At 46.7% G+C, this 21567-nt stretch overlaps 2 protein-coding genes and 1 pseudogene across 3 annotated transcripts in view; all 3 read left to right on the plus strand.

The window, feature by feature from the left end:
* LOC309550239 (uncharacterized protein) overlaps positions 1–21567 on the plus strand; it is a gene marked incomplete at both ends in the record, with an annotated part of 1760330 nt that overhangs the window by 1139495 nt on the left and 599268 nt on the right.
* Positions 1–21567, plus strand: part of LOC309548798 (uncharacterized protein) — a gene marked incomplete at both ends in the record, with an annotated part of 266454 nt that overhangs the window by 236340 nt on the left and 8547 nt on the right. The gene's annotated exons all lie outside the window — the stretch shown is intronic.
* Positions 179–3239, plus strand: LOC309548803 (annotated as a pseudogene). The gene is made up of 2 exons: positions 179–214; positions 2528–3239. The product of its transcript is annotated as an uncharacterized misc_RNA (transcript).

Below are 21567 nucleotides of genomic sequence, written 5' to 3' on the forward strand. Positions count from 1 at the left end.
AATAAATTCCAAAAACATGGACTATAAAACAATATCCATTTTATTTTATACAGATTGAAAACTAGATTATAAAAGAATGTGGCTTGTGAACATTTGTGAGATAGCAGTTTACCGGTAAGATTACCAAGACCTCAACCAAAACATAATAATGAAATGAGACATCCGAGGGGTCTCGAAAATGAAAGTCGGAAATCTTCTTCGGGATGCTCATATGGTAGGTATAAAGGTATTCCGGCCATATACACTGCCTTCACATGGACAAGCCAAGGATCATAAAGACAAAAAATTGTGCTACCATGATGCTTAGGCTTAAGATAGAGGGCGCTGTGAGCCACAGGGGGCATCAAAATAGGACCAGGTATCCTCAGATGGATGTCATTTCACTAGTGACAGCAACACCACACTGCTAGATGGAACTGTCATCCAATGGTAAGTGTAATGCTGAATACAGAGCAGGCAGCTGAGGTCATGTAACATGAGTTTCCAGACCCACAGATTCATCAGGCTGGGTGGTGTCGCTGCAAAAGCACGGTGCCGTTCTGGCAGCTCAGCTGCACCACCAATCACTCTGCTCCAGCCTGTTGGTCTTGAAGTTCATGTTAGATGGTCACAATTCAGCCTCTCTTTCCAGCATGTTATTACACAAATGTTCACAGGCCACATTCTTTTATAGTCTAGTTTTTATTCTGTATGCAATAAAATGTATATTGTTTTATAATCCATGTTTTTGGAATTTGTTTTGTCTTATATATAATAGTCCCCACTCCATTGGAGGGTATTTTTTAATATATCATTTATATTTTATATTACATACTCCTGACCCCTGCACTATATACTCTTATGTTGTACATTACATACTCCTGACCCCTGCACTATATACTCTATGTTGTATATTACATACTCTATGTTGTACTTTACATACGTACTTCTGACCCCTGCACTATATACTCTATGTTGTACATTACATAGTCCTGACCCCTGCACTCTATACTCTATGTTGTACATTACATACCCCTGACCCCTGCACTATATACACTGTGTTGTATATTACATACCCCTGCACTGTATACTCTATGTTGTACATTATATACTCCTGACCCCTGCACTATATACTCTATGTTGTACATTACATACTCCTGACCCCTGCACTATATACTCTATGTTGTACATTACATACCCCTGACCCCTGCACTATATACTCTATGTTGTACATTACATAATCCTGACTTCTGTTCTCTCCCCTCTACCCACTGCTATATATACACATAATATGGATTCTCTTTTGATACACTCATTTTCTACCAGCTGGACATTTTATATCTGATGATTTGATTGGAGGACAGACTTTTACATGCTGATAATAATGTGATAACATCCTCCAACTTTGTAACCTTAAACAGCAAGTGATAATGAGGGAGGAGTCAAAAACCCAATGATGGTGGTCTTCAGGATCAGTCCAGTCTTTATATTGGTTGTCCTCCCCCCATCCTCACTCTCTGACCTCTGGTGGGGCTCAGCCCCGCTGTTATTCATGACTAAATCATGGACTAAATAGGGAAGTGCAGGACTTCTTGTGTTGGGAAGATGGCAATGAGTGATAGAGGGGGAGGGGACACTCGTCCCATAATACCCTCATCACTGTCACTCCTATAAAAGACAGTTCTCATTGTTTCCTCACTCTCTGACTAAGGTCTATGAATAAAGAAATGAACTGGTAGGAGATCAGAGGACCCATTTACTAGTTACCTTAAGGGGGGAATTGTAAGATCCTCAGAGACAAAGCTGTCTGATGTGGGCGGAGTCCTGGTTTAGGGGAACCAATCTGCTCATGTCTAGTAATACTCTTTGTATTTCTATTTTAGTAGATGGATGGGAGATGAGGAAAACCTCAGAGGATTGTCTCACTTTGTCTCCAGACTATGAAGTAGAAGATGAGGACATCACACAGTATAGTCCAGGAGAAAACCCGGCTACCTCAAATGTCCATCCGGCACCACACAGTGTAGATGGACGATCGTATTCCTCTTATCCTGAGGAACCTCAGACTGTGAGGGACAGTGCCGGACCATCGTATTCCTCTTATCCTGAGGAACCTCAGACTGTGAGGGACAGTGCCGGACCATCGTATTCCTCTTATCCTGAGGAACCTCAGACTGTGAGGGACGGTGCCGGACCATTGTATTCCTCTTATCCTGAGGATCCTCAGACTGTGAGGGACAGTGCCAGACCATCGTATTCCTCTTATCCTGAGGAACTTCAGACTGTGAGGGATGATGCCGTCCTTACAACAGCTAAGAGGTTCTCCTGTTCTGAGTGCGGGACGGGTTTCAGTTTTAAATCCAATCTTAATATGCATAAAAGATCTCACAGCGGTGAGAAGCTGTATTCCTGTCCTGAGTGCGGGAAATGTTTTTCACACAAGTCCTATCTTTACAAACATCAGAGATTGCACACGGGTGAGAAGCCGTATTCCTGTTCTGAGTGCGGAAAATGTTTTGCACAGAACTCCAGTCTTTACAGACATTAGAGATCTCACACGGGGGAGAAGCCACTTTCCTGTCCTGAGTGTGGGAAATGTTTTTCAGGGAAGTCCCATCTTTACAGACATCAGAAATTGCACACGGGGGAAAAGCCATATTCCTGTTCTGAGTGTGGGAAATGTTTTTTAGAGAAGTCCACTCTTTCCGTGCATCAGAGATTGCACACTGATGAGAAGCCATATTCCTGTCCTGAGTGTGGGAAATGTTTTGCACAGAAGTCCACTCTTTCCACACATCAGAGATTTCACACGGGTGAGAAGCCGTATTCCTGTCCTGAGTGCGGGAAATGTTTTGCACAGAAGTCTAGTCTTAAGAATCATCAGAGATCACACTGGTGAGAAGCCGTATTCCTGTCCTGAGTGTGGGAAATGTTTTGCACAGAAGTCCAATCTTTCCACACATCAGAGATTGCACACGGGTGAGAAGCCGTATTCCTGTCCTGAGTGCGGGAAATGTTTTTCACACAAGTCCGAGCTTTCCAAACATCAGAGATTGCACACGGGTGAGAAGCCTTATTCCTGTCCTGAGTGCGGGAAATGTTTTGCACATAAGTCTAGTCTTAAGAATCATCAGAGATCACACACTGGTGAGAAGCCGTATTCCTGTCCTGAGTGCGGGAAATATTTTGCACAGAAGTCCACTCTTTACAGACATCAGAGATCTCACACAGGGGAGAAGCCACTTTCCTGCCATGAGTGAGGGAATTCGTCCTCACTAGTCCTGTCTTCCTGTACATCAGGGATCCCACACAACCCTGGAGGTGTATTAGTGCCTTGAGTGCGGGAAATGTCTTCTATATGAATGTTGGTGGACATGTGGGGAAGAAGCACACCCTGATATACACCTCAGATATACTCCATGGCTGATCTTCATCATGTGAGAAACACTTCATAAGGAGATCAGAGATCACCAAAGACATGGATGAAGTGTTGTACCGTGTTGGCCATTGATAGCAGGAGAAAAATAAAAATGGAGTCCTTACCTTTCATTGGCTGAGTACATTTTGTGCGGGAAGATTTCACAAACACTTACAGGTCTGGTTGTTAAAAATGTGTTCATGAAATTTGACCGGCATTCCCCCAGTCATAGTGAATTGGGATTTCCTATAATGGTCAGTTTCATCTAGTGGCCATAATGTGCTTTCCTGACAGATGTCCATGGCAGCATACCTTTGGGTAGCCCCGCCCTCATTCCTCCCCCATAAGACCCCACCCCATAAATGTTCAGGATAAGCCAAAGGTCATGTTTTTTTTTTTGTCCTCCTCACTTATAGGACCATTTTTGTATGAAGTTTTCCTACCTATTGGAAGTATTGGTGGGCGGGTCTCGTGCTGGGCAGCTGTGTGGGATGTCAGGAGCTTCCTTTGGTATCCAGAAGTCTTCCAGGATGTCCCAAGCTATCAGCGGGGTAGTGTTATGGCACACATATATAGAGGGTCCATGCCTGGAGAGTGGGCCCTGCCATCGGTGGCCATTTGCATTGGCTGGGAGCCCAGCTGTTAGCGGGTGGCCATTAAGTGTTAGACACGTGAAATACGTTTCGGTGCGAATACAAATTCAGACAAATTTCTAGTTATTCCTAGATTGGGATGTATCCAAATCTCCAAATGAAATTGTAATGAACTTCATTGAAATCTGTTAGAAATTGTACAAACGAAACAAATTTTAACAAATTCCATCTTTTCAGAACAATTCGAATTTGAATCAGTCAAAAAAAATGATCGACCGATGCAAATTCTGTATGAAGAAATAGCTGTTTGTTATGCAGCAAGCCAGGAAGCCGGCCGCCCGCATCCTTACCAACCATGACTCATCAGCTGTCAGCGGGCTTCCCCACTGACAGATGAATGTAAAGAAAAGAATGCCGGCATTGCCCAGCATTAGAAGAAAATGGGGTTTATTAAAAAATAACTACTGCAGGTTCCTCCAGCATTTGACATTTCTTACATAAGTAAGGGGCGGAATCACCTGTCTACGTCACCTGGTGGCACTGCCCCCTTCTGAAATCATGGACCGGTGCATGCTGGGTCCCTGATGTCAGAAGGGGCGGTGCCACCAGGTGATGTAGACAGGTGGCCCCGCCCCTTACCTATATAAAAGATGTGAAACAGGGAGCCTGCAGTAGGCAGAGGGTCTCCATGACGGCGAAAGCGTCTTTTTTTTAAATTTATTCTTTCAAGTACGTTGGGCATTGTGATTGATGACGGATCTACATCAGGGGACGCTGAAGATGTACAGACAGTTTTCTCTTAAAATTAACAGACTCGATATTAGTGTTTCATACACATAGAACATAATCTGTATTTATGTACATCATAATAATACAAACATGGCTTACTAGCACACGGCCTTCCTTCCAACCCCCAACAAATTAACCCGACCTGGGGCTGACACAGAGGAGAAAAATCAGACCAAAATGTTTTGTATATACAGGTATCTGTCCTGATGATCCTAGGTACGAAATAAAATATAAAATATCACAAAAGTAAGTACACCCTCTCATTTTTGTAAATACTTTATTCTATCTTTTCATGTGACAACACTGAAGAAATGACACTTTGCTACAATGTAAAGTAGTGAGTGTACAGCTTGTATAACAGTGTAAATTTGCTTTCCCCTCAAAATAACTCAACACACAGCCATTAATGTCTAAACCGCTGGCAACAAAAGGGAATACAGCACTAAGAGAAAATGTCCAAATTGGGCCCAATTAGCCATTTTCCCTCCCCGGTGTCATGTGATTCATTAGTGTTACAAGATCTAAGGTGTGAATGGGGAGCAGGTGTGTTAAATTTGGTGTTATCACTCTCACTTTCTCGTACTGATCACTGGAAGTTCAACATGGCACCTCATGGCAAAGAACTCTCTGAGGATCTGAAGAAAGAATTGTTGCTCTACATAAAGATGGCCTAGGCTATAAGAAGATTGCCAAGACATTGAAACTGAGCTGCAGCATGGTGGCCAAGACCATACAGCGGTTTAACAGGGCAGATTACACTCAGAACAGGCCTCGCCATGATCGAACAAAGAAGTTAAGTGCACATGCTCAGCATCATTAACAGTGATTGTCTTTGGAAAATAGACATACGAGTGCTGCCAGCATTGCTGCAGAGGTTGAAGGGGTGGGGGGTCAGCCTGTCAGTGCTCAGACCATACAGTGCACACTGCATCAAATTGGTCTGCATGGCTGTCGTCCCAGAAGGAAACCTCTTCTAAAGATGATGCATAAGAAAGCCTGCAAACAGTTTGCTGAAGACAAGCAGACTAAGGACATGGATTACTGGAACCATCTCCTGTGCTCTGATGAGACCAAGATAAACTTATTTTTTTCAGATGGTGTAAAGCATGTGTGGCGGCAACCAGGCAGTGCTAGAAAATAATGGTGGCCACACAAAATATTGACTTTTGGTCATTTTTGGCACTTTAACCTAGGGACGTACTCACTTTTGTTGCCAGTGGTTTAGACAATAATGGCTGTGTGTTGAGTTATTTTGAAGAGACATCAAATTTGAGGTGCTCACTATGGCACTTGGTGCAATGTGTTGAGTTAGCCACAGGGTGCTATACAGGTCCAGGGATGTAGTTCATCACTATGGAACTTCATACCTATGGAACCCAGTCCCCGAGGACCTCTTCGGGGGTATGTCCACTATGACAATTAAAGCATGGAACTTATATACAGTCCAGTATTCAGGACAGATAAGACAGGGTCACCCTGTAACTTTGACCATTATTCTATAAAACATTACTAAGTCTGGAATGTATTCCCCTTACGGCGTAAGCTTTTCAAACTTTGCGCTAAAATTCAGAGCTCAGTCTCAGGTGATCACACCACTGGTCACACCCTTTAATGCCACTTCCATCTAGAACCGTGATAAGCTACTCAGGTGCCCTTTCACCACTCGTTGCCGGACAGTCAACACCTGGGTTACCGCGTACTCCTTTCAGACACACTGCACCCTATCTCCTGCACCCTATTACATGAGTACCCCACAGGGGAATACCCTCACTTATAGCTATGGTGGAGACCAGGAGAAAGGGAGCCAATTCTAAATCAGAGAAGATTGGCTCTGCCAAAGGTCCGCTCAATACTCAGCCTTGGAGTGACAATGTGTCTCTTGTACCGGAGTAGGAAGCAGTTTTACCACCAATGTCTGTATCCGGTTCTAGCTCTATCTCAGGCACACAACATGTGTCCTACCTGACGAAAGCAGAATTTTCTTTCGCCTTTTTCTCTATGGTGGTTAAGCTAGAAGGTCATTCTAGAAGAGTGGTGCAAATTGAACAGAAGGACAGAGCAGCAGAATGTCTTAGTGGTCATCACTTTGCAGCACTGGGTTGCTCAGTTCAAACCCCAACTGGGACACTTCTACCTGCATTGCAGGATGTCAGATTAGACATTTATGAACAGGAGGAGGTTTTCCAGCATAATAAGCAGGGATATTTTTCAGCAGCAATGCGGGGGAATGCAGTTAGGACACCTCTAGCACTGACTGTATGTAATGGCAAGGGGTGCTGGAGTGTGCTGCAGGGTCTATTGATGCCCGCTGCTGGGGGGTCTATTCTAGATGGAGGGGATCTATTTTGGCAGGGGGGTCTTTTGTTGCTGGTGGAGGACCTACTATTGCTGGGGGTGGGGGGGGGTGGGTCTTACATTTCTGGGAGGTCAGTTGTTGCTGGGTGAGATCTACTGTTGAGGGAGAGGTCTGTTGTTGCAGGCTGATGGAGAGTCTATTGGTGCTGGCTGTGCAGAGATCTTTTGTTGCAGCCAGGAGTCTATTGTTGCTAGGGGGGATTTTGTTACAGGTGCTTCATTGTTGTTAGGGAAACTATTGATACTGGTGGGGGTCTTTATTGTTACTGGCTGCAGGGAATCTATTTTACAGTTTTTCTTGTTATCATTAACAAATCCCATACAAATTACTTCGCACCACAAAATGATACCTGGTTCAGTATTGTCAAAAAGGGCAGTACTGGGAGGTGGGTAGGGGATGAAACCAAGAAATGGTGCTTGGAGGTGGGTAGAGGGTGGAACCAAGTAATGGTGCTTGGAGGTGGGTAGAGGGTGGAACCAAGTAATGGTGCTCGGAGGTGGGTAGAGGGAGGAACCAAGGAATGGTGCTCACAGGTGGGTAGGGGTGGAACCAAGGAATGGTGCTCAGAGGTGGGTAGAGGTGGAACCAAGGAATGGTGCTCGGAGGTGGGTAGAGGGTGGAACCAAGGAATGGTGCTCGGAGGTGGGTAGAGGGTGGAACCAAGGAATGGTGCTCAGAGGTGGGTAGAGGGCGGAACCAAGGAATGGTGCTCAGAGGTGGGTAGGGGGATGGAACCAAGGAATGGTGTCCGGAGGTGGGTAGGGGGTGGAACCTAGGAATAATGCTCAGAGGTGGGTAGGGGCAAAGAAAGGGGGAGTTCCTGCACCTATTCTCTGAGAAAACAAGCCCTGATAATGAGTCCCCTATTTGCTTGATGTGGCCTTCATGAGCTTAGCCATATGAGTTGTCATTGGAGGATGCTGTGTCCCTAAAGGGTATACTCAATCATGATAATTGGATGTGTCCTTGGGGGGTTGCAGCATCTTCTGATGGTAACTTCATGTGTTTGTCTTGTTCTTCGGGGGTATATCTGTCTGCAGGTGCAGCCTGTGAACCTGCGTTAACCCTTGCCTCTCTTCCAATGCAATGGAAGCTGGAATGAAAAATATTGATTCTATCCTAAAAAATAATAGAGTAATGGTCAGAGGTACAGGGTGACCCTGTCTTATCTGTCTAAAATAGTGGACTGTATATAAATTCCATGCTTTACCACCAATGTCCGTTTCTGGTTCTAGCTCTTTCTCAGACACACAACATGTGGGCTACCTGACCAAAGCAGAATTTTCTGTCGCCATTCCTTGGACAGATTACGTCTTAATACGGCCATCTTTGTCCAGAGCTCCAAAACTCCCCGCCTCTTCTCCCGATCCAGCTTCCCAACCGGAGTCAGATCCCGATATGCCAGTCCTAGAGGATGCAGAGACAGGAGGGAATGGAAAGGATATGGATGCCGTACTGGAGGAAGGTGCAGAGGATTTCTCTCCCCCACATTGTGATTATAATGAAGAAGGACCTTCACACAACATGCTTGCTAACGTTGAAAAGTTAATTTCCTGTGTCTGCAAAATCCTTGACATTATACCAATGAGAAGAAGATTGGGATTCTGGCACTCCAAATGGTTTATGTCTCTACAAATAAGCGGATGCTTAGGGGGGCGCAGACCTTATTCTCCTGTATTAAACCACTTCCCGCCCAACCACCTCATATGACGTCATGGACTTTGAGTGAAGATATCGGGATGATGGGTGGAGCTACAGGCATCATTCACATATCTTCTTTTTCTGCCGGTGATTCGCACCATAAAAACCAATCATATGGGCTGTTCAGCCGCTTGATTGTTTTTACAGGTGCCACTCTCCAGAAAGTAAAAAATATATATATATATATATATTTTTTTTTTTCAAAGGTGTCATCATTTTTTGTTTATAGCGCAAAAAATAAAAACCGCAGAGGTGATTAAATACCCCCAAAAGAAATCTCTATTTGTAGGAAAAAAAGGACTTTGATTTTATTTGGGTACAGCGTTGCACGACCACGCAATTTTCAGTTAACTTAACGCAGTGCCGTATCACAAAAAATGGCCTGGTCATGAAGGGGGGTAAATCTTCCAGGGCTGAACTTGTTAACTGACAATTGCGCGGCCGTGCGATGCTGTACCCAAATAAAATTGTTGTCCTTTTTTCCCACAAATAGAGATTTGTTTTGGTGGTATTTGATCTCCTCTGAGGTTTCAAAGTTTTGCGCTATAAGCAAAAAAGAAAACAATATTTTTTACTTTCTGCTATAAAACATCCAATAAAAATGTACAAAAATCAAATTTCTTCATCAATTTATGCCAATATGTATTCTACTACAGGTTTTTGTTTAAAATAAATCTCAATAAGCGTATTTTAATTGGTTTGAGCAAAAGTTATCTCATCTATAAACTATGGGATATTTTTATGGAATTTTTTTTTTTCTAGTAATAGTGGCGATCGGTGACTTACAGCGGGACTTTATTGCGGCGGGCAAATCAGACACTAACTGACACTTTGTGGGAACCAGTGACACCAATACAGTGATCAGTGCTAAAAATATGCACTGTCACTGTACTAATGACACTGGCTGGGAAGGGGTTAACATCAGGGGCGATCAAAGGGATAAATGTGTGCCTAGCCAGTGCTTCTGTATTGGGGGAGGTGCTTTTACTAGGGGAAGGCATGGATCAGTGCCTCTGCTTTGCAGGAACACAGGATCTATGCCTTCCCTACTGACAGAACGGCAATCTGCCTTGTTTACATAGACGGATTGCCATTCTGCCTGTGTACCGAACGATCAGCGGGTGCCGGCGGACATCGCGTCTGCGGGACCTGCTGTGTAGAATCACAGTGGTAGGGAGCCGCCGGCAGAGCGCACTTGCGCACACTACCTGGAAGTGCAGGATCACGTCTATATACGGGGTTCTGAGCAGCACGGCTGCCCTGTAGCAATAAAACTACTATAGGGAGGTCGGAAAGTAGTAAAGACTTTTTTCTTTCACACCCCCAAATTTTGAGTCCCCCAAAATTGCATTCCAGACTCTGAATACTCTGGTTTGCGCAAATTTTTTTGCGTTTTTCAATCAAAATAAATGGATTTTTGTAAAATCTTACCGTAAAATCCTTTTCTCTTAGCTCATTGACAGACGTAGTCCTCGGTGATACAGCACCTTCGGGTTATGTTGCCTCCACAGGAGCAGGACTAGACAGGAAATTAAAATGCTCTGGCCACACCCTAGGGGCAGTCCCAGAGGGTATATCCTCTCTCTCTGCCTCAGCAAATCAGTTATGTCAAAAAGCAGTCTTTAGAGATTTTAACCCAACCCAACTCAAAAACAGAGGGGCGGGGACTACGTCTGTCAATGAGCTAAGAGAAAAGGATTTTACGGTAAGATTTTACAAAAATCCATTTTTCTCTATCGCTCATTGACAGACGTAGTCCTCGGTGATACAGCACCTTCGGGACGTCCCAGAGCAGTATCACAAATGAGGGGTGGGAAAATGGAAATCAAATCCCAATCTAGAAGGCCCAACCGGTGCCAACTAGAAGTTTACAATGCTCATCCTTAATGATGAGACTCAACAAAAAAAGAAAATTTTTTTTTTTTTTAAACAGAAAAAAACCCTCGAGGTAGACCACCGGTCTCCTCAAATTGCGGCCTGCAAAACCTTGCGGCCAAATGAGGCATCCGCCGATGCCATCACATCAATCTTATAGAATTTTGTAAAGGTATGTACCGACGACCAGGTGGCCGCCTTACATACCTGGACCACTGACGCCTGATGGCGGAAGGCCCAGGAAGTACTGAGCGCTCGAGTGGAGTGCGCCCTAACAGGGAACGGAGGACTCTGACCCTTAATAGAATAAGCCTGTACCACCGTTTGTCTAATCCATTTGGCAATGGTCGCGGCAGATGCAGGCAAACCCTTTCTGGGGCCATCCGTGATCACAAAAAGTGAATCCATCTTACGGAATGATTCCGTAGCTTTCAGGTATACCCTGATTGCCCGAACCACATCCAAGGAATGCAACGCATGTTCCCGATGATGCTTGGGCTGAGGACACAAGGAAGGTAGTACAATATCTTCATTCAGATGAAAATCTGAAACCACCTTAGGAAGAAAGGATGGCTTAGGATGAAGTACTACCTTATCCCTATGAATCACTAGGTATGGGGACTGGCATGATAATGCAGCCAGTTCTGACACCCTGCGTGCAGAAGTAATAGCCACCAAGAAGGCCACCTTCTGGGATAAAGTAAGCAAGGGAATCTCCCTGATGTTTTCAAAGGGAGGTTTCTGTAGAACCGACAAAACTAAATTAAGATCCCAGGGCGGTAAGGGCGCGCGGACTGGTGGAGCCAGGTGCCGCACCCCCTGGATGAAATTCCGCACCAAGGACTTGGTAGCTAAAGGTTTCTGAAAGAAGATTGCTAATGCTGAAACTTGACCCTTGATGGTGCTCAAGGCTAGCTTCTGCTCAACCCCTTGTTGCAAAAAAGCCAATATTCGAGTCACCGAATAGGTACGTGGAGGAAATCCTAAAGATTCGCACCACGCAATATAAGTCTTCCATGTGTGATAATAGACTTTGCTGGAAGTCGCTTTCCTTGCTTTAATAAGGGTAGGAATGACTGAAGCTGACAAACCTCTGTCCTTCAGTACTTGGGTCTCAATGGCCAGGCCATTAAAACCAGCGACTGTAAAGCACGATGGTAAATTGGTCCTTGAGACCACAGACACTCCCTGAGACGAAGTTCCCACGGAACGTCTGCGACTAGCATGTCCAAGTCGGCCAGGCCGGCTTGACGAGGCCAGCCTAGAATTTCTAGGACCACTGGCGCTGACTGGATCTGAACCAGGCGTCCCTAGAGCTATCTGGCCCCGACCATCCGAGAAAGTCTGGTCGTTTTCTGTTCCCACACATTTATCAGATACCTGATTACTATCAGGAAGGGTGATCTTTTCTGGTTGAACCTCAGGGACCGAAGTCACCCGGCTAGAGGCTTCTTGGCCTGTCTGGTCAACCAGATCCGATTCCTGTGGGGAATTGAGACTAATCTTAGGAAAAGGTAAAGGAAAAGATCTATTCAGGGAACGGTGACTACCGCTCCCTGTAGTACTTAAATGTTGGAAGGGAAGAATCGCACCGGTAGTAGTAGTTGATGCTCGATCTAATGTCCTGAATACCGGTGAAAACGTCCCCCCACCCTCAAACCGGGTGGGGGCGCACCTTCAGGCTGTGTACTCCTTTGCTTCGGGTTTGGCTGAGTTGGTCCTCTGTTTGTCCGACCAGCCTTTCTTGAACCCTCCTGGAGGAGTCTTGCCTTTCCCGCTTGTTCCTGCCGGGCGTGCGAACCCTTTATGGGCGGTAAAGAAAGGTCCTCGCTTGTTGCGAGGTCCCTTAGCTTTAGCAGCCTGTGGCAAAAAAGTGCTCTTGCGCCCAGTGGCATCCTTAATGATTTCATCTAGGGTGGCCCCAAATAGACGATTCCCCTGAAAGGGGAGATTCGTCAAGGTCTTTTTGGAACCTAGGTCAGCTGACCAGCATTTTAACCACAGCACACGTCTGAGGATTACCGCTGACATAGATGCATGCCCTAATAGGGGAGTAGTGTCCAAGGCTGCGTCACAGATAAACTGTAGCCCTTGTATAATCTGTTCCATCAAATCAGATGTTTCCTGGGGAATATCTTTTCCCCTAAGGTCTTGGCGTACCAATCTCGCCCATTCCGTAAGTGTCTGGGAAACTAGACCAATAACAATTACTGGTCTAAATGCTGACCCTATCAGAGAGAAGATAGTGCGGGACTCTGCTTCCATCTTTCGATCCACCGGATCCTTAAAGGACGAAGTGTCCTCCACTGGGATAACCGTGGCTTTATTCAGCCTGGAAATAGGTGGATCCACCACTGGTGGTACCGTCCATTTCTTAATGATGGATTCCTCAAACGGATAGCGTCTAGCAATACGCTTGGAAATAGTAAAGGTACGTTTAGAATGCTCCCATTCTCCTTTAATCTTATTACCAAAACACTTGGGTACAGGAAAAACCTTCACCGTTTTGATGGGCTTGTTAGTACCAAAAGGAATCTCTGTATCAGTTGCTTCTGCCGGTAAAACCTCAAGTCTTAAGGTTTCCCGCACTGCCACAACTAGTGCGTCCACCAATGCTTCTTCCTGAATTATAGCGGGAGAAGGAACGTCCTCCTCACTGTCTGAGGGAGCTTTACCTGAGGTAACAGCCCTTGCAGAGGGACCTGCAGCTGCAGTGACCATCTCTGAATCTGAGTCAGAGGTGTCAGATAATATAGGGGTAGGCGGGGGTCGCTTCCTTGACCCTCGTCCCTGACAGGCCGCCTCCACCCGAGCCACCATAGACTCCAAAATTGCTGTAAATGCCTCCACACTCTGTGCACCGGCGGGTCCCGTGGCCCCCTCGAGGGAAACAGGTGGGGGAATTTGTGTGGCAGGGTCCATGATTATTCCAGTAACTTCCCGGATAATATAATTCAAAAATAAAAAACTTTTTTTTTTTTTTTTTTTCAGACCCCCAGCGCCACAAAAGCCCCTTAGTGTTACCTGCTAGGGATCCCTATCGATCGAGAGAGAGAGAGAGATAGACCCCCAGGCTCACCACTTGATGCTCAGAGTTTAACTGCAACAGGTTACAGCGCTGTCTTGACAAACAGGAAGTCTTTTGGCTGGCTGCCCAGGAAGAAAGGAGGCGGCTCCGCCCCTCTGCACGCCTTCCGGCGCCTCCCCTAGCTCCACGAGGTGTTTGGATCACCTCAAACATGGCCGCCCCCATGCTGGAGACACGAGGCTACGCCAAAATGGCGGCTCGTGCAATCCAGCAAAAAAAATGGCGGCGGCCTGTACCGAATAGCGGTGTGCTGCAGAGCACACAACACTATCTCTGCATGGGGATTTTTTGGCGTGGTTGGCGGTACCGGCCCTGGCGGACCGCATGGCCATTCGGAAGGCCTGCTATAGCTGGAGATTTGACTAGGAAGGCAGTCTACATGTCCGTGGCTTCTGACTGGTAGGTACCTTATTCTTATCACAGTAAGATTCCCAGACTGCCACTGATTACAATCTTTTAAACATATATACAATTAGATTGTTAGCTCCCAAACCAAGCCTCCTGGCTTTTTGCACATAAAATCACACTCAAAGTAGGGGGATCTGTGCCATGTTATAGGATAGAGGGGGACTCTATCTTACCATACAGAGAGGGGCCCGCGTTCACCACAAGACTCTTCAGGGGGAAAGGGGGAACATACTACTCACCATACCGGAACCAGGCGGGCACCAACTCCTGACAGTACCCCTCTCCACCGGGGCGGGAGGGCTGTCGACCAATACGGACGCCGTGACTCATGGTCTTTGGCGTTTCAGCGAGACGTTTAACTCGCGGGGTCAGTCCCTTAATGGGACTTTGTCGCGGCCGACCCAGCGCGGAGCTATGGCCTGCACGCGCTCGTAGGCTGAACTGGGGTGACCACCGGATCTCAACATCCAGCCCGTCGCCCAGTTCAGCTTTCTTGCTTGAAGATCTCACAGGAACACTGGAGAAAAAAAGCTGTCTAAAAAATCTTTTTAAGAAAAAAATCTTGCCAGGACCGAAGATCCCAGCAAGGTATCTAGGTCCTTACTCCTGACTAGACAGAAAATAACTGATTTGCTGAGGCAGAGAGAGAGAGGATATACCCTCTGGGACTGCCCCTAGGGTGTGGCCAGAGCATTTTAATTTCCTGTCTAGTCCTGCTCCTGTGGAGGCAACATAACCCGAAGGTGCTGTATCACCGAGGACTACGTCTGTCAATGAGCGATAGAGAAACGCTTATTGCGATTTTTTTTTACCAAACATATGTAGCAGAAAACAAATTGGCCAAAAATGTTAAAAAATTTTGATTTTTACATTTTTATGGGGAATTTAATATAAAAAAAATGTGAAAAATATTGTTATTTTTGCAAAATTGTCGCTATTTTTTTGTTTATAGCGCATGATCAAAAAATCGCACAGGTGATCAAAAGAAAGCTCTGTTTGTGGGAAAAAAAAGGACGTCAAATTTGTTTAGGTACAGCGTCGCACGACCGCGCAATTGTCCGTTAAAGTCACGCAGTGCCGAATCTCAAAATAGGGCCTGGTCAGGAAGGGGGTAAAATCTTCCGGGGCTTAAGTGGTAAAATCAAAGAAACCAAAAAACAACTGTGTGAGGTCAACCAGGAAATAAATACCAAACTGTTAATCCAAGCATGCAGCCTGGTTGGCCAGGAAAGGGGGGGGGGGTGAGCATGTGATGGTAATAGGCAGTAATATATTTCTCCCCCCTTGGTGGGAGTGGAGATGACCCATCTATAAGGATATACACTAGATACACACACAGTACAAGGCCGTGTTCACCCTATGAGACATTTCTCAGGGCTGCAGTTCCTCTGAGCTCCACAAGGTGGTGATCTCACTTCTACCCAGACAGGAAGTATCTATAGAAGACAGGAAGTAATGTCAATTGTAGACAGGAAGTGATGTCACAGGAAGTGATGTCAAGTATAAAAGACGTTTTCGGGTGAAAGGTGAGTTGGGAGGAAGTAGAGAGGAGACATTGCTGGATGTGGTAGCAGACAAGGTAATAAGATCTTATTTTCTGTTTACACCCAGCAACCCCCCCGTCATGTCCATCCTCTTCCTCCATAGTCACTGTGACATCTTTTATCTCCAGCAGATGATGATACACACATATATAGTGTGGAAACCTAGTGTAACCCCTTCAGGGTCAGAACATTCCTCCACTTACGGGGTCAAAAAATTCTCTTCATTCTGGAGATTTGTCACCTTTCCCACCAATCATCTTCTCACCTTAGCAGTCTCTTGTAATGAGGGATGAGATTCGGATTTGGGTTCTCCTGAAACTTGCCCTTTCCCACCCTTCCTCTGAAGATACAAATATCTCCATGCCTCACTATATTAACCATGTGCCCAGGATCGGCATGGTGGATGGAGTGGAGGGTGATCAGTTCTCAGATCTCCTCTCTGGTGAATGAATCCAGAAGAGATGAGCATTTCATCACTTCCAGGTTAAGTGCCATCATTCCCTGGTCACTGTAGTCAGTGAAGAAGCTGGTTGATCCCGATCTGTATTTCATCAGCTTCGCTGGGGTCCATAAGTGACGTTGGAGGTCTAATAGACCCCCTAATGTCTCCTTAAAGAGGACCTGTCATTTATATTACGCTGTCACAAAGGGGGTATTGGCCGCACACTAGAGTGAGAGCAATGATTCTGGGGCCATTATTACCGGGTTTCTCTAAATGAATGACCTGTAGGCGCTTGTCACGGGGTAACGTGGCAGAGCCTGACGTAAGAGGAGTGGCTTACCTGGTAACTGGTGTGGCACAGGTTCACCAGAGGCGCGGAGTATAAAGCCCTGTACACAGGTACCGATTGTCGGCCGTAAATATTCAGCCGACGACTGATCGGCTGATTGTAGGCTTGTTAGTATGATGCTTCCGACAGCCGACAACGCACTTTCGGGCGAAAAGAATCAGTCGTGTAGGCATTAAAATTTTTGTTGGCCAACACCAGAACGGCCGATGGTTCGCCAGTCAGTACAGAATTCGGCCGACAATCAGCAGATTTGCAAGACTGGGCATGCTCAGAAAAGAAAAAACACACGGAAAGTTAACCATCACATGACATCACTTCTGTAGTCGGCTGCTGTTGGCCGACAAAATTTGTGTGCAGTCTTTTGGAGTTTTCCCTGGACAAAAGACGGCCGATCGTTCGGCCGACAATCGGTACGTGTGTACGGGGCTTAAAGCTTTTAATGCCTACACGACTGATTCTTTTCAGCCGAAAGTGCGCTGTCGGCTGTCGGAAGCATCATAGTAACAAGCCTACAATCGGCCGATCGGTCGTCGGCCCAATATTTACGGCCGACAATCGGTACGTGTGTACGGGGCTTTAAGCCCCGTACACACGTACCGATCGTCGGCCGAACGATCGGCCGTCTTTTGTCCAGGGCTGTCGTGTCTGTTGAAAACTGCAAAAGACTGCACATGAATTTTGTCGGCCAACAGCAGCCGATTGCTCAAGTGATGTCACGTGTGTTTTTTCTTTTCTGAGCATGCCCAGTCTTACAAATCTGCTGATTGTCGGCCGAATTCTGTACTGACTGGCGAACAATCGGCTGTTCTGGTGTTGGCCAACAAAAATTTTAATGCCTACATGACAGATTCTTTTCGGCCGAAAGTGCGCTGTCGGCTGTCGGAAGCATCATACTAACAAGCCTACAATCGGTCGTCGGCCGAATATTTACGGCCAACAATCGGTACGTGTGTACGGGGCTTAACTGTTAGCCGGTTTTCACCAGGGCCCCAGATAGTGGGGATGGACTTGGCTGCTTGCTAACACCAGGTCGCGGCCCCCCAGATTGCCTGGGAGAGACAGAAACAGGTCCAGGACCAATAGCTGGTAGCAGGTAAACAGATCAGGATGAGACAGGAGGATAGTCAGGACAAGCCAAGGTCAGGGCGGGCAGCAGGTAATCTGAATCCAAAGACAAGCCGGGTCAGGTAAACAGGAACAGCAGATATAACAGGCACAGGATACAGGAGAGCTGAAGACCACACAGCAATCACCTAGAGTGACAGCTGTGTTTAAATAAGCCATTTTGGCGCCAATTTGGTAGCCTCGAACTCTACCGAGGTAGCCTCAGCGCATGCGCATAGGCATTCGCCTTTTAGCTATGCCAGTGCGCCTGCGCAAGGTATTGAGTCCCTGACATTGCCCCCCCCCCTTAAGGGCAACCTCCAGGTGCCCAAAAGGTTCCTTTTGTGGGGATGGTTGCGGGAAAAAAATTCTGGATTAAGTCCTGGGCATGGAAATTCTGTACCGGTTCCCAGGAATTTTCTTCGGGGCCGTAGCCCCTCCACTTAACCAGGTATTGTAGCTGGTTCCTCCGCCTTCTGCAGTCTAGGATGGCCTCCACCTCAAATTTTTCATCCCCGTTGATGGTGACAGGAGCAGGTGGTTCCGAACTTCTACCAGGAAAGGAATCAGGTACTGCAGGTTTCAAGAGTGAAACGTGGAAGACTGGATGGATCTTGAGGGAATCGGGAAGCGTCAATTCGTAAGATACCTCATTTAATTTTCTCCTCACAGGGAACGGGCCAATAAACTTTGGTGCCAGTTTTGGAAGGGCATGCCAATCGGAGATTGGTGGTGGCTAACCATACCAGGTTGCCAGGCTGGAGAACCAACTCACCTCTCCTTCTTTTGTCAAATAACTCTTTATTGGAGGTCTGAGCCTTGGTCATGGCATCCTGTAAGACTTTGTAGTTCTCCTTAAGGAACTCCAAGATATCCCGGACTGCTGGCACTGTAGGTTCAGGAATAAAGCAGGGCAAGAAAGATGGGTGAAACCCGTAGTTAGCGTAGAATGGGGACTGACCTGTAGCCGAGTGTTTGGCGTTATTGTATGCGAACTCTGCTGATGGTAGTAGCGAGACCCAGTCATCTTGAACAAAGGTGGTGAAGCATCAGATATATTGTTTGAGGGTCTGGTTGGTCCTCTCAGTCTGCCCGTTAGTTAGGGGATGGTATGCGGAGGACATTGACAGCTTGATTTTCAGTGAATCACATAAAGCTCTCCAGAAGCGAGAAGTAAATTGGACACCTCTATCCGACACAATGTTCATTGGGACCCCGTGGAGTCTTACAATTTACCTGATGAAGACCTGCACCGCCTCAAGTGCGGAGGGTGTACCTCTTAGTGGTATGAAGTGAGCCATTTTCGACAGACGGTCTACTACCACGAAGATTGCAGAATAACCGTCTGATGGAGAAAGTTCCACGACGAAATCCATGGCAATCATCTTCCATGGTCTGTCAGGGACTGGTAGTGGTCTGAGCAGGCCCCATGCCTTATTTCGGGTTGCCTTGCTTCGTGTGCAGACAGTACAGGAGGAAACATGTCGTTTACAACACTTCTCCAAGTCGGGCCACCAGAACATGCGCTGCACAAGATCCAGGGTCTTATGGATCCCGAAATGACCAGCCATCAGGTGGTCATGATACAGTCCAAGGATGGACACACAAGCACTTTCTGGAATGTAAATTTGATCCCCTCTCCATAGCAGTCCATTTCTGGGTACCAGTATAGTTCCAGCAGGATGGGGAGCATTTACTGTGGCTTGTCTCAGAGCGGTAAGAAGGTCAGACTGTAATAGTAGAAAGTTACCTTGGGTTAAGATGGTGTCAGGTACAAGGATCTCTTTAGAACTGTCGTACATTTGAGAGAGAGCATCGGGTTTCATATTCTTGGAACCCGGTTGGTACATTATATGGAACGTAAATCTAGGAAAAAAAAGTGCCCACCTTGCTTGGCGAGGTCTCAGACGTTTGGCCGTCCTCAAATACCCCAGATTCTTATGATCCGTGTAGAGGAGTATGGGATGTGCCGCCCCTTCCAATAGATACCTCCACTCCTCCAGGGCGGTCTTGATGGCAAGGAGTTCCCGATCCCCTACATCATAGTTCCTCTCCGCAGGAGAAAGCTTACGGGAGAAGAAAGCTACCGGATGAATCAGGTCCCTGAGACCTTGACGCTGGGCAATGACTGCTACTACTGCGATTTCCGAGGCGTCTACTTCGAGGATGTAAGGCAGGGCGGGATCCGGGTGGCTGAGGATAGGAGCAGAAGTAAACAGCTCCTTCAGGGCTGTAAATGCGACTTGCGCCTAGGGAGACCAGTGGAAGCGGGTACCTTGTTTGGTGAGCAGGGTAATAGGGGCGATGATGGAAGAGAACCCCTTGATAAATTTCCTGTAGAAATTTGTGAATCCTATGAAACGCTGAATCCCCTTTTTATCCACCGGTGCGGGCCAATCCAGGATGGTGGAGACCTTCTGAGGGTCCATTTTGACCCCTTCAGAGGAGATTATTAACCCGAGGAATTGGATACTCTGCTGTTCAAATTCACATTTCTCGGGTTTTGCGTAGAGCCTGTGTAGCCGGAGTCGGTGGAGTACCTTTTTAACGTGTTCTCTGTGCTGGGCCAGGGAGGAAGAGAAGACCAAGATATCGTCCAAGTAGACAATTACAAAGATGTCCAGATAGTCTCTGAAGATGTTGTTGATGAAGTGCTGGAAGGTGGCCGGGGCATTGCAGAGCCCGAAAGGCATCACCAAATATTCATAATGCCCGAATCGGGTGCGGAATGCTGTCTTCCATTCATCCCCCTCCCTAATAAGGACCAAATTGTAGGCTCCCCGCAGGTCCAGTTTGGTGAATACAGAGGCGGTTCTTAGTCTCTGGAAGAGTTCAGGAATCAAGGGTAGGGGGGTACCGGTTTTTGACCGTAATTTTATTTAACTCACAGTAGTCCACACATGGCCGAAGTGAATGGTCTTTTTTTCTCCACAAAAAAGATCCCAGCTCCTGCCGGAGAAGTAGAGGGTCGGATGAAACGCTTCTCTAGATTCTCCGTCACATAGTCTTTAAGGGTACCCAATTCTCGTTCTGATAAAGGAAAGATACGTCCGAAAGGGATCTCGGCCCCCGGAAGCAATTGAATTGGACAATCATAGGGGCGGTGGGGGGGGGGGGGTAAGGTCTCAGCCCCCTGTTTACTGAAGACATCCAAGTATTCTTGATAGGATACTGGGACAGAGGAACGTATCTCCTTATCAGCATCCATACAGAGTAGGGTGCTAGGAGCACTATGGCGTACTGGCAAGCAATAATTCTGGCAGTAAGGGGACTGGAACTTGACGTCTCCAGAAGTCCAATTAATCTGTGGGTTGTGCGCCTGAAACCAGGGTAACCCCAGAATAACCGGAAACAAGGGAGAAGAGATGGAATCCAGGCACAACGACTCCTTGTGTCCTTCGAGAGTGGCCACAGGCAATGGAGGGGTTTCTTGGGTTACTGGCCCGGACTTGATGTGGGACCCATCCGCTAGGAAGATGGAGAGTCCCTGCAACTTGGGTCGAAGTGGGATGCGTTGATGAGCAGCAAAGGTAAGGTCAATGAAGCAGCTGCATGCCCCGGAATCAATAATAGCGGTGACCAGGATCGGGCCTTCTGGGAGCTGGAATGAGATAGAGAGAGCCAGGTGAGTGGTATTGTTGACAGAAACTGGATAACTTGAGGGGAATATAGAAAGACACTTACGCATCTTTGCTGGGCATGAGCGTACAAAGTGTCCGGCTTCTCCGCAGTACAGACACAGGTTGTTCTGACGTCGTCGTGAGCGTTCTTCTGTTGATAAGGAAGGACGCATAAGCCCAAGTTGCATCAGCTCAGACGTATCTGATTCAGCAGTAACTGGAGCAGTATTGCTGGAATGGGCACCGGAGGAGAAGGTGTGGACGGGATTAGGAACCTGTGGCAACATCTAGACTGGGCGGG

Source organism: Pelophylax lessonae (genome assembly GCF_965119305.1).
Source record: "Pelophylax lessonae genome assembly, chromosome: 3".
Classification (NCBI taxonomy): domain Eukaryota; kingdom Metazoa; phylum Chordata; class Amphibia; order Anura; family Ranidae; genus Pelophylax; species Pelophylax lessonae.